Source organism: Dermacentor variabilis, unplaced genomic scaffold (genome assembly GCF_050947875.1).
Source record: "Dermacentor variabilis isolate Ectoservices unplaced genomic scaffold, ASM5094787v1 scaffold_16, whole genome shotgun sequence".
In the NCBI taxonomy this organism is placed as follows: domain Eukaryota; kingdom Metazoa; phylum Arthropoda; class Arachnida; order Ixodida; family Ixodidae; genus Dermacentor; species Dermacentor variabilis.
The window spans coordinates 924,209-935,524 of NW_027460324.1; the positions used below are offsets into that span (position 1 = coordinate 924,209).

An 11,316-nucleotide genomic window follows, 5' to 3' on the forward strand; every position below is an offset into this window, starting at 1 on the left:
GCACTCGCATTTTCCTTCTTTTTTGCCCTTGCCATGTTCCTCCTGTCTGCTCTCCATCACATTTTTCTCCCCATTCCCCCGTCCCCGTGCAGTGCTGTTGAGGTGCCCTCCTGTGAGAGACAGTTTCGGCGCTGCACTCATCACTTCCTCTCCTTTTCTAAAATCACTTCACACGAAGATTTGCTTCCGCCTTTTTACAGTTAAGATTGGTCAGTTCTAAGCTGTTTTCTATTGTGCTATCCTGTGTTGCTCCCTCATTTGGGGCGCTTACCCTATCGTCTTTCCTAAATAACTCAGCTATAACTGAACCAATGTAGTTCAAGGCTGTACTTCCCCTCTTCGTCTATTTCCATTATTGCGAGCTTGCTATACAACCCCTGCGACATTAAGCAGCAGTCAATGGTCGTTTGTCTGTTACGGGACTCCCACGTGATTTGTCCCTCACACTTAGTTTCTCTATTAACTATAACTAGGTTGTGTCGCTCACAGAACTCTAGCATGAACTTCCCGTTACAATCTGTGTATCCATCCAGATCCTCGATGTGGCCATTCATGTCACCCAGCAGACAAATATCGGCACCTTCGCCAAACTGCTTTATATCGTCATCGAGACACTTCACTAGATCCTTGTTCTCTTGCCTGCATTTGTCCCCTGTCCCTAAATAAGCTACTCCTAGCCATGTCTTGTCTTTTTACCGGCATTTGTACCTGATACCCAGACATGTTCTTTGCAAGTTGCAATGCACTTTACTAGGCCATACCCTCCCTCCCTCCTAATTCCAGATTAAGCTGCCTCTTATCATTGGCTATGACCTCATTCCTTGGGGTTAGCTTGTTCCCCTCCTCTCTTCGCGCCCGCTGGCGCCCCTGTGGCTGCAGCGTCGCCTCAGACAGGGCGTGTTGCGCTGCTTCACTATAACTAAGCCGATTCCACCGCGGCGAGCCGACGACCGCTTGCACTGCCTCCCTGCCTCCCATTTCGCCTGCTACTTTCTGGGCTTTTGCCACCGGCTTGGTGTCCCGACCCCTCATTCTCCGCTGCCCGCGTCTCAAGCGCATCGAGCCGCCTTTCCAGTTCTGCTCTCCTTTCCCTCTCTTCTCCAAGCTCGGCCACGGTTCTTACTAATTGCGCGGCCTGGACCGCTTCCACCTTGACCAACTCGGCGACTTTCGCTTGCAGTGCTACCCGCTTCTCCCTCTCCTCCCTCAGCTCTGCTTTCAGAACTTCGTACTTGGCTGCCCAATTTCCTTCCAGTTTTTGAACTGCTTCCCTGACCCCCGCGCACAGCCTGCACGTAAAGCTGGACCCCTCCGCGTCTGCTAAGCTCTGGAAACTGGTCCCGTCGAGGAAGCACCAGCGCAGGCACTCGTCGCACTGCATTTGCTCCGCGTCCCCCGCGGCCTTCCCTTTCTTTGGTTTCATCGCTAGGCCTACGTCCTTAGGCTTAACGAGCAAGTCCACCAAATTATTTCGAAGAGCTAGCTGAGAGAATTAAATAAGCCTATCAAATAGGTCCCACCTATAATCTAGGCCTAACGGGGGAAACCGCCAGACCTAGACAAAGCTGGTACGTTTACTACTCTTACCACGAATTCAAAATTTGCGCCCCTACTCCATGCAAAAGAAAACACTTCAAAAACACCAGCTAATAAAAAGAAAAGAGTACTTTGCAACAAACGAATTTGCTGAAGCCTCGAGCACACGAGCGTCCGCGACATCCACCCAGAGAAGCCGGGAAAACTAATTACAATGACCTCTGGGGGCGAGCCCGCTGGCAGTCGACGCGCTGAAGACCTCCGAGTGGCGCGAACAAGGACGGGCACCGATCCGACGTCAACTGTAGCTGAACGGAATGAGCGGCGTTCGCTCGACATACCGGTGGTGATCGACGGTTACACGGTTAGCGCTTTAGTAAATACCGGTGCGGACTTTTCAATTATAAGTGGGAAGATGGCGATGTGTCTAAAGAAAGTAATTACTCCTTGGCATGGCTCGCAGGTTCGGACGGCTGGCAGTCACGTCGTTACTCCGCTGGGAACCTGCACGACTACAGTTCGGATTCGAGGATCGACATTCGTGGCCAGCTGCGTTGTCCTACGCGAATGCTCCCGTGACGTCATTCTCGGCGTTGACTTTCTGCAAGAATACGGCGCTGTTATTGACCTACGGGGAGGTGTAGTCACTTCCTCAGCCAATCGAGCAATCGACGGGCACGACGACAACCAACGTGGTCAAGCCCTTCGTGTTTCTGCCGAAAGTGTTACGCTTCCTGCACGAGCTATAGTGTCCTCGTCGAAGTTATGTGCGGTGGAGTGCGCGAAGGTGAAGTGATAGCAGAAAGCAGCTTATCACATCAGCTGACGCAAGGTGTTTGTGCGGCTAGGAGTGGGCTCCAGCTTCGTGAAGGCCCTTCTCAGTTGCTTGTCACCAACTTCAGTAACGACCATCGACACCTTTTCCGCGGTACTTCGATTGCGCTTCCCGATTAAATCGAGAACGTGGCTGAATGTTTTGCGTCTGAAGCAGTGGGGAGGTTGACAAGTCACTGGGTAACATCGACATTAATTCGGAGCTATCGCAAGACGACCATGCAGCATTGCGCGAGCTCTTGCTTGAATTCAGGGCGTGTTTCGCAAGTTCGTCTAAGGTTCACCAGACTTAATAACAAGGCACAGGATCATCACATGCGACGACGCACGCCCGATATGCCAGCAGCCCTACTGCGTGTCGGCGAAAGCACGCGAAGCGATTCGTACGCAAGTAAAAGAGATGCTTGAAGACGGCGTTATCGAACCTTCCAAGAGCTGATGGTCGTCTCCGGTCGTTCTTGTCAGAAAGAAAGACGGAACACTACGCTTCTGCGTCGACTACCAGAAGCTCAACAACGTAACTAAAAAGGACGTGTAGCCACTGCCACGTACCGACGATTCGTTAGACAGACTGCGGCACGCCCAGTATTTTTCGTCACTTGATTTGAAAAGCGGATACTGGCAGACTGAGGTAGACGAAAGAGACCGCGAGAAAACTTCCTTTGTGACTCCTGACGGTCTTTATGAATTTCGAGTGCTCCCTTTCGGCTTATGTTCTGCCCCAGCTACGTTCCAACGAATGATGGATACTGTTCTCGCTGGACTGAAGTGGCAGACTTGTCTCGTGTATCTCGACGACGTAGTAGTCTTTTCTGAAACATTTGAGCAACATCTTCATCGCCTGCGGAATGTGCTAGAGACGATCCGATCGGCTCCATCTCACGCTTAAACCAGCAAAGTGCCACCTTGGCTATGAAGAGCTGAAGTTTCTCGGACGCGTCGTAAGCGCTAGAGGAGTCCGACCCGATCCCGACAAGGTTGCCGCGGTAACCGCTTTTCCTCCCCCGGCCGACAAGAAGGCCGTGTGGCGTTCTTTAGGTTTGTGTGCGTATTATCGTCGTTTCATTGACAATTTCTCGCAGATAGCGGAACCCCTGACTCGCCTTACAAGGGATGACACGTTATTTGCCTGGACAAATGAGCAGCAGCCGGCCTTCGCTGAACTACGACAACACATGCAGTCAGCACCCGTCCTGGCACATTTTGACGACGACGCTGACACCGAGGTACATACCGACGCCAGTAACATCGGTCTTGGCGCAGCACTCGTCCAACGTCAAGACGGCAATGAAAGAGTAATAGCTTATGCTAGCCGCTCGCTGTCCCGTGCCGAGGCGAACTACTCTACCACAGAAAAAGAGTGTCTAGCGGTTGTGTGGGGGATCACGTAGTTTCGCCCTTATCTCTAGGCCGTCCGTTCAAAGTGTTGACTGACCACCATGCCCTGTGTTGGTTGGCAAACGTACGCGATCCTTCAGAATGACTAGAAAGGTGGATCTTGCGGCTACAAGGAATTTGACGCCACTATCGTTAACAAGTCTGGCCGCAAGTACGAAGACGCTGAAACACTGTCGCGTGCACCCGCCGAATCTGTCACTCGATAATCGGAGGACGATGACGGCTTCCGGGGCGCCATTACTGCATCGGACTTGATAAGACGACAGCGTGACGACGCTGAAATTCGGCCTATCATCGACCACTTAGAGGACCGGCCAACAGCCATTCCACGCCATCTATCTCGCGTATTGGCGTCCTTCTGTCTGCGAGACAACGTGCTTTAGAAGAAAAACGCCCGTTCAAATGACCGAGCCTACCTCCCGGTGGTTCCAAAAGACTTGCGGGACGACATTCTTTTCGCTTGCCATGACGAGCCCACATCTGGCCACTTAGGCTCCTCACGGACGCTTGTCAGAGTACGCGAGATGTATTACTGGCCCGGGCTTTCGGCAAGCGTCAAACAGTACGTTAAAGGCTGCCGCGAATGCCTGCGGCGAAAGTCACCGCCTATGAAGCCCGCCGGGTTATTGGAACCCATCGAACAATCTCATTCGACCAAGTCGGCTTGGACATTCTAGTGCCTTTTCCTTTGTCAACCGACGGCAACAAGTGGGTGACTGTCGCGACTAGTTAACCCGCTATACCGAGACAGAAGCGCTACCACGAGCCACGGCTTCCGAGGGAGCGCAGTTCTTCATGTGCCACATGGTCTGGCGTCCTGGCGCCCTGTCCACTGTGATTAAAGACCGAGGGACGGCGTTCACAGCTGAGCTCAAGGACGAAAATTTTCAGTTGAGCATCACAAGGCACCGAAAGACTACTGCTTACCATCCGCACTCCAACGCACTTACGGAGCGCGTAAATAAGACCAGCACGGACATGATTTCTATGCACATCGACGTCCAGCACAAAACATGGGATCATATCTTGCCTTGCGTGACCTTCGCATATAATACCGCCGTACAAGAAACGACGCGCTTTGTAGCAATTTGGCTTCTTTACGGCCGCGAAGTTCAGACGATGCTGGACGCTATGCTACCGTGTCAAGACGACGAGCGCCTAACAACTGACGCCGAAAAATTTGCCCAGCGCGCTGAGGAAGCTCGCCAGCTTGCGCGGCTTCACATCGGTCAGCAGCAGCACGCAGATGCACGGTGTTATCCGCCACAGACAAGTATGCTATAACCCTGGCGACTAAGTGTGGGTATGGACTCCCGTTGGACGCCGTGGCCTTAGTGAAAAGTTGCTCAACCGGTATTTTGGGCCACACAAAGTCCTGCGCCGCATTATATATACAGTCACGTGAACTACAATGTCGTTCTGTACAGTGCGACTCGCACACGGCGTAGACAAGAACCAAGTACTGACATCATTGATGTCGTCCGCATGAAGCCATATGTTGCGCGTTCCTGATTATTTTTTCATTTATTCATCTTTCTTTATATTTGCGCTCATATGTGCAGCTAATGCGGTTGCCTCCGTTTCTTTAGACTCTGCACGTCACGCTTCACCTCTGCTGTACTTGTGTCTTTCCTGTGGCGGTCACTGTGTTCGTTGCGCCAGCATCTGCCTTGACAACGTTTTTGTTTCCTTTACACCGTTTCTTAACCATCCGGCGAAATCTCTTTTCCAGGAAGGGGTGAAATGCCCCCTGCAGTACTGAGGACAGTGCAAAAGAAGATACAGGAAAGCCAAGAAGGAAGAAGTGCGCGTGCTACCCCGGGCCCGCTCGATAGCTTGATCTCGTCGCCGTGGTTTTTCAGAAGCCAGCTCTCCCCATTAAACGTCGTCAGTCCTTTTGGAGACACGTGACAATATATTGTAGGAACACCAGCATCGCAGCCAGCAGTCGAAGAAGTGCAGGGAAAAATGACTGGTGAGCGCAAGCGGTGGTTCGAGGCCCGGCTGGGCGCTCTTGGTCGCGGCCGGCCTGCACTGGGGCCGGCTGGCGTGAATTGAGGGACCGCGCCGTTCTCACATTGGCGCCCAACGTGAGGTTTCGGCTCTGTTCTGAGACTGACCATTATCGTGGAGAAGGCGGGCGGCGCCCTTTCCACGGCCAGTAGCGACGCCTGCCTGGCCTGGTGCGTGGCCATCTCCGCGGTGCGAGCTGCAGCTCTGGCGTTCGCTGAGGAGCTTTTCCGCCGGCTCCTACTTTGTCACCGTCATCGGGTCTGGCATGGGACACGAGGGCGAAGTGGTTACCTTACCGCTGCTGACGCCCCCGGCGCCACCGTTGGAGAAGCGACCTGCCGGCGCGGTTACTGCATCAACGCGATGCAGTACTGGGTCAATGCGACAAGTTTTCGAAGCACGGAGACGACGCGTGGCTCCGAACCTGGCGGCGAGGCGGCGCCCAGTGACTCGGAGACGCCGAAGAGCGAGGACGATTGGACCGTTGACGGTAAGGAAGCCGCCAAGGCAGGCAAAGGCAAGCTGTCGAATTAACGGCTCGGAAGAACCGCTTGTCGGATTGCGAAGCCGAGCACAAGAGCAGGGCACCGTCCTCGTCCGAGCACGAGGAGGACGAAGTCTTGGATTCTAGTGGTGGTTCCTCAACGCCGGCCGGCAGAAGCGGCAGCGAAGACGAGTACGCTGACTATTCCGAAGAGGAGTCCAACGACGGCTACGACGAGAACCTCATGAGCGCTTGAGGTCAGTTGCGAAGGGTAGTGGAAGCAAACCGTTCGAGCGACGATCATCGTCATCTGCGATTTTCCCCTCCTGTTAACTGCGTCGAGTGGTGCCGTGTGGTCTCTGTGCAGTGGAATGTCAGCGAGTGGGCGGCTACTATTTCCGGCTACCTGCTGCAAGCATTCGTCAGACCGAGGTCGAGGAGGAACACCGGACCAGGTGTGCCTCTGGGAATGGTTTAGGGCCTTCTGGTTCCTGCAAGACCGACAACTCGGACCCTCCACCACCTGGTCTGCCGCATCTTCACGAAGCGTACGTCCGGGAAGACAACCAGGTTTAATGCCTTTGGGTTCCTGGAAGACTTTGGTGACTCGAACGTTGCCTGCGCCGCCGATCCTCGTTCGGTGCACCAGCCTGCAAGGTTTGCACGCCGCCGGAGGTGTGGTGCCGTCGCTGCGAGCCTCTGTGGGCCAGTGCCATCATCGCCTTCGCAGAGGAAGGGCCAAGGTGGCACTCCGGCATCGTAGACAACAATCGAAGAAGTGGAGGACGAAGTGACTCGTGAGTGCAAGCGGTGGTTCGAGGCTAGGCGCTCTTGGTCGCGGCGGGCCTGGACTGGGGCCTGCTGGCGCGAACTGAGGGACCACACCGTTCCCAGAATATATATATATGTATATATATATATATATATATATATATATATATATATATATATATATATATACATATATAGTCATATCATAAGAAGCCAACAAACACTGACACCAAGGACAACACAGGGGACATTACTTGTGCTTTTTATAAATGAAATAAAGAAACTATAAATTAATGGAAATGAAAGTGGATGAAAAAAACAACTTGCCGCAGGTGGGAACCGAACCCACAACCTTCGCATTTCGCGTGCGATGCTCTACCAATTGAGCTACCGCGGCGCCGTTTCCCCATCCACTTTCCTGGGTATTTATGTGTCCTAGTAGAACCCTGGGAATGTTCGCCAGCGCCACCACTCACAGACCTTGGCGGCGGACGTGGAACGTTCTTTTCTCCCACTTATCCCAGGTAGACTGTGGATTCAACACTTTCAACTACATTAAACAATTCCTCACAGACCGCCAAACCTTTATCCGGATACAAGACACGGAACATGGCCCGTACCAGCTCGGTACGCGAGGTACCCCGCAGGGAGCGGTACTCTCACCGCTCCTTTTCAATCTGGCTATGATGAAGCTCCCTTCCCTACTGGGTGAGGTCCCAGGCGTGCAGCATGCTCTCTACGCCGATGACATCACATTGCGGGCTTCTCACGGATCGGTTGGAGCAATCGAGGTCAACCTGCAGCATGCGGCGGCTATTGTGGACGAATATGCCCGTCGATGCGGCATGGAATGCTCCCCGACCAAATCGGAATTTGTGCACTTACGACCCAACACGAAGTGCACCACTAAACTCAACCTATACCTATGTACAGGCCCCCATCCCGGAGCGCGACGAGATCGGAGTTTTGGGCCTTAGGATACTCAGGAACCGCAAAATTGACACCACTCTTCAAGAGCTCCGTAAGGTGGGGGACCAAGTGGGTCGTATGATCCGCAGTGTATCCAATAAAAAGGGGCGCTTGCGATGCAAGGACGCTTGCATTCGTAACCAGCCGCATACTCTGCTCGGTGCCCTACCTCCACATACGCAAATGCGATGAAAACGCCTTTGAGGTGATTTTACGTAAAATATAGAAGAGAGCCCTCGATCTTCCCATTACTACGTCCAACAAACGTCTCCTCGAATTGGGGATGACTAATAGTTTTGGGGAAGTACGCGAGGCTCATCTTAACAATCAATTCTTGCGGTTGAGCAAAACACCAGCGGGAAGCCGCCTCTTAATTGTACCGCTTGCCCATCCGATATATAACCCACACGGAACCCAGAGTCTCCCTGCCAGACGCTTGGCGTATCGCCTTAAAGGTAAACCCTCTCCCTAATAACGTGACACGAGATACTCACGAGGGCCGCCGCCAAGCGCGCGCTACAAGGTTCACCAGAACATATGGAGATCGCCCAGGAGTATTCTATGCGGAGGCTGCCGGCCCTCACCACGGTGGTAGGTTTACGGCGGCTGTCGTCCGTCAATGGCCTCACCTTCCGGGCCCCCAATATTACTCACGCGGAGGAGGTATCTACCGCGCTTGCTGCCGCAGATCCAGCGTCTCGAGTCATCATTACTCATTCGAAGGGTGCTTGCCGCAATACAGAACAAGGCAAAATCCCATATCGTGCCTTCCACGTCCTTAAGAAATGTGAGAACCAGGGATTACAACCCCCGCGCTCCATCATTTGGGCCCCAGCTCATCAGGGAATAGAGGGGAACGAAGTAGCCGACACTACAGCCCACGCGCTTCCTTTCCGGGCGTCGCCTCTATCACCAGTCGACGAGGTTCCTGAATTCAAACCGGCAATCACCTTTAAAGAAATCACACAGCTGTATCAGCTTAATCACGGCTGATACTTCTCTCCTTGCAAAGGTGTCAAGAAGGCGGAGGAGTGCTGGCTTCTCCGTCTCTACACGAATACAGTGCTGTGCCCGGCGGTGCTGAAACACTTCAACCCGGCATTTTCGGTTGAGTGTCCGCAAACACATTCCTGTGGGGAGATGTTTGCGGATACATACCACATGGTGTGGGCATGCCCCTCCAATCCTGCATTCCCCCCGAACCACCCCCCCTACCCGAGAGGACTGGGAGGCCGCCCTGCTCGGTCGCTCAACCCTCCAGGACCAACGTGCCCTGGTGGCCCGAGCCAAAGCCACTGCAGAAGCCACGGTAGTCCCAGACTAGGAACCCCCCCCCCCCTAGATCTTGTAAGGGCTGGGCCCTCGGGGCTCAGCTCACGCCAGAAATAAAGTTTATCCCCACCACCTCCACCGAGGTCCACTCCGTGTATCACGCCACGCCGGGTGTCTTCCGGTGCGGCCACGTAAGCGTTCACGTCGTATGAGCGTCCCTCGATCGTGAGGCTAATGATGCGCCTCGCGAGCTGGGCGGCCTCTTCGTTCGGCGTGCTCACGATTATTATGTTGGATCCTGTACGGAGCCTGGTGATCAGGTCTCTTCCCTCGAACTTGTTGCTGCATGCCGCGGCTACGGCCCGGGTCACTTGAAATTGCTGGAGCGACTTGACTACGAGTCCCGTCGGTTGCAAAATAATCTTGAAATCGTCCCTGGGGAGCAGCCTCTGCCTAGGCTGTCGCTGCGCTCCTATCCCGTCTTGTTTCAGCGCGCCGGCAGCTGGCGGGCCAGCTGGGGCCGGGCATTCCCCTCCGACGTCACCTTGAGCGGCTGGGGAATTCCCGCTGCTGGCGGCGTTTCGTGCGTTCTTCCTCTGTCGCTTCTTTTGGCGTTTGGTCATGGCCGATTCCCAATTTGCTTCGTCTTCTTTTTGGGTGTCTTGCTGCTCCTGCATGGCGGAGTCCTCGATCTCCCCGTCCGCCAAATTTTCGGAGTCGGAGGCGCCGAGGTAGTCGTCGTCCATCTCTTGCGCTTCTAGTAAATTCCGTGCTAGTCTGCTCGTCGATGGCTCAAAATTCGGATATTTCGTGGAGCGGTAGCCGGTCCCAGGCTGCATCGCTGTCGCTGAGCGGGCCTGGCTGCCCTCTTAGCGGTGAGCGTTTCCCGCCAAAGTCGCCTGAGCCACGTGGAGGTTTAAAGTGCGGTAAATTGCCAAAAAATGGTCCTACCGTCTTGAAACCGGTGCCCGGGTGATCCAGCTTGTGAGTTCTCTCAGATCCAACCAAAAGTTGGCGGCCCGGTGGGCCGGGATAGTCCGCACTGCCCACTTCAGTGAAGAATTCTTCGGCGTTACACGAAGTTCCTTCAAGTGCAACTGTTATTAACCTTTTCGGTCACGGAGTACACGTTCGTGGACGCGACTTACTCTTGCTAAGGGAGTGCGATTATTAATTTTTCAGTCGAACATGAATCGAATATCAAGTCATCATCATCAGCAGCCTGGCTACGCCCACTGCAGGGCAAAGGCCTCTCCCATACTTCTCCAAATACCCCGGTCATGTGCTAATTGTGGCCATGTTGCCCCTGCAAACTTCTTAATCTAATCCGGCCACCTGACTTTCTGCCGCCCCCTGCTACGCTTTCCTTTGGATCCAGTCCGTAACCCTTAATGACTATCGGTTACCTTCCCTCCTCATTACATGTCCTGCCCATGCCCATTTCTTTCTCTTGATTTCAATTAAGATGTCATTAACTCGCGTTTGTTCCCTCACCCAATCTGCTATTATCCCTTAACGTTACACCCATCATTCTTCTTTCCATAGCTCGTTGCGTCGTCCTCAATTTAAGTAGAACCTCTTTCGTAAGCCTCCAGGTTTTTGCCCCGCAGGTGAGTACTGGTAAAACACTGCTGTTATAAACTCTTTTATAACTCTGTTTTATAAACTCTGTTATAAACTCTTATAAACACAGCTGAATTAACTCTTTGACTCTTTGACTCTTATACACTTTTCTTTTGAGGGATAATGGCGACTTGCTGATCGTGATCTGAGAATGCCTGCCAAACGCACCCCAGCCCATTCTCATTCTTCTGATTATTTCCGTCTCATGATCCGGATCAGCAGTCACTACCTGTCCTAAGTAGATGTATTCCCTTACCACTTCCAGTGCCTCGCTACCTATCGTGAACTGCTGTTCGCTTCCGAGACTGTTAAACCTTACTGTAGTTTTCTGCAGATTAATTTTTAGACCCACCCTTCTGCTTTGCCTCTCCAGGTCAGTGAGCATGCGTTGAATTGGTCCCCTGAGTTACTAAGCA

The 11,316-nt window shown here is 53.3% G+C and overlaps 1 non-coding gene across 1 annotated transcript; it reads right to left on the reverse strand.

Annotated features, from left to right (window-relative positions):
• Positions 1-7,360: 7,360 nt before the first annotated feature.
• TRNAS-CGA (transfer RNA serine (anticodon CGA)) lies at positions 7,361-7,433 on the reverse strand. The gene has a single exon. It is a non-coding gene; the product is annotated as a tRNA-Ser (tRNA).
• Positions 7,434-11,316: the final 3,883 nt, after the last annotated feature.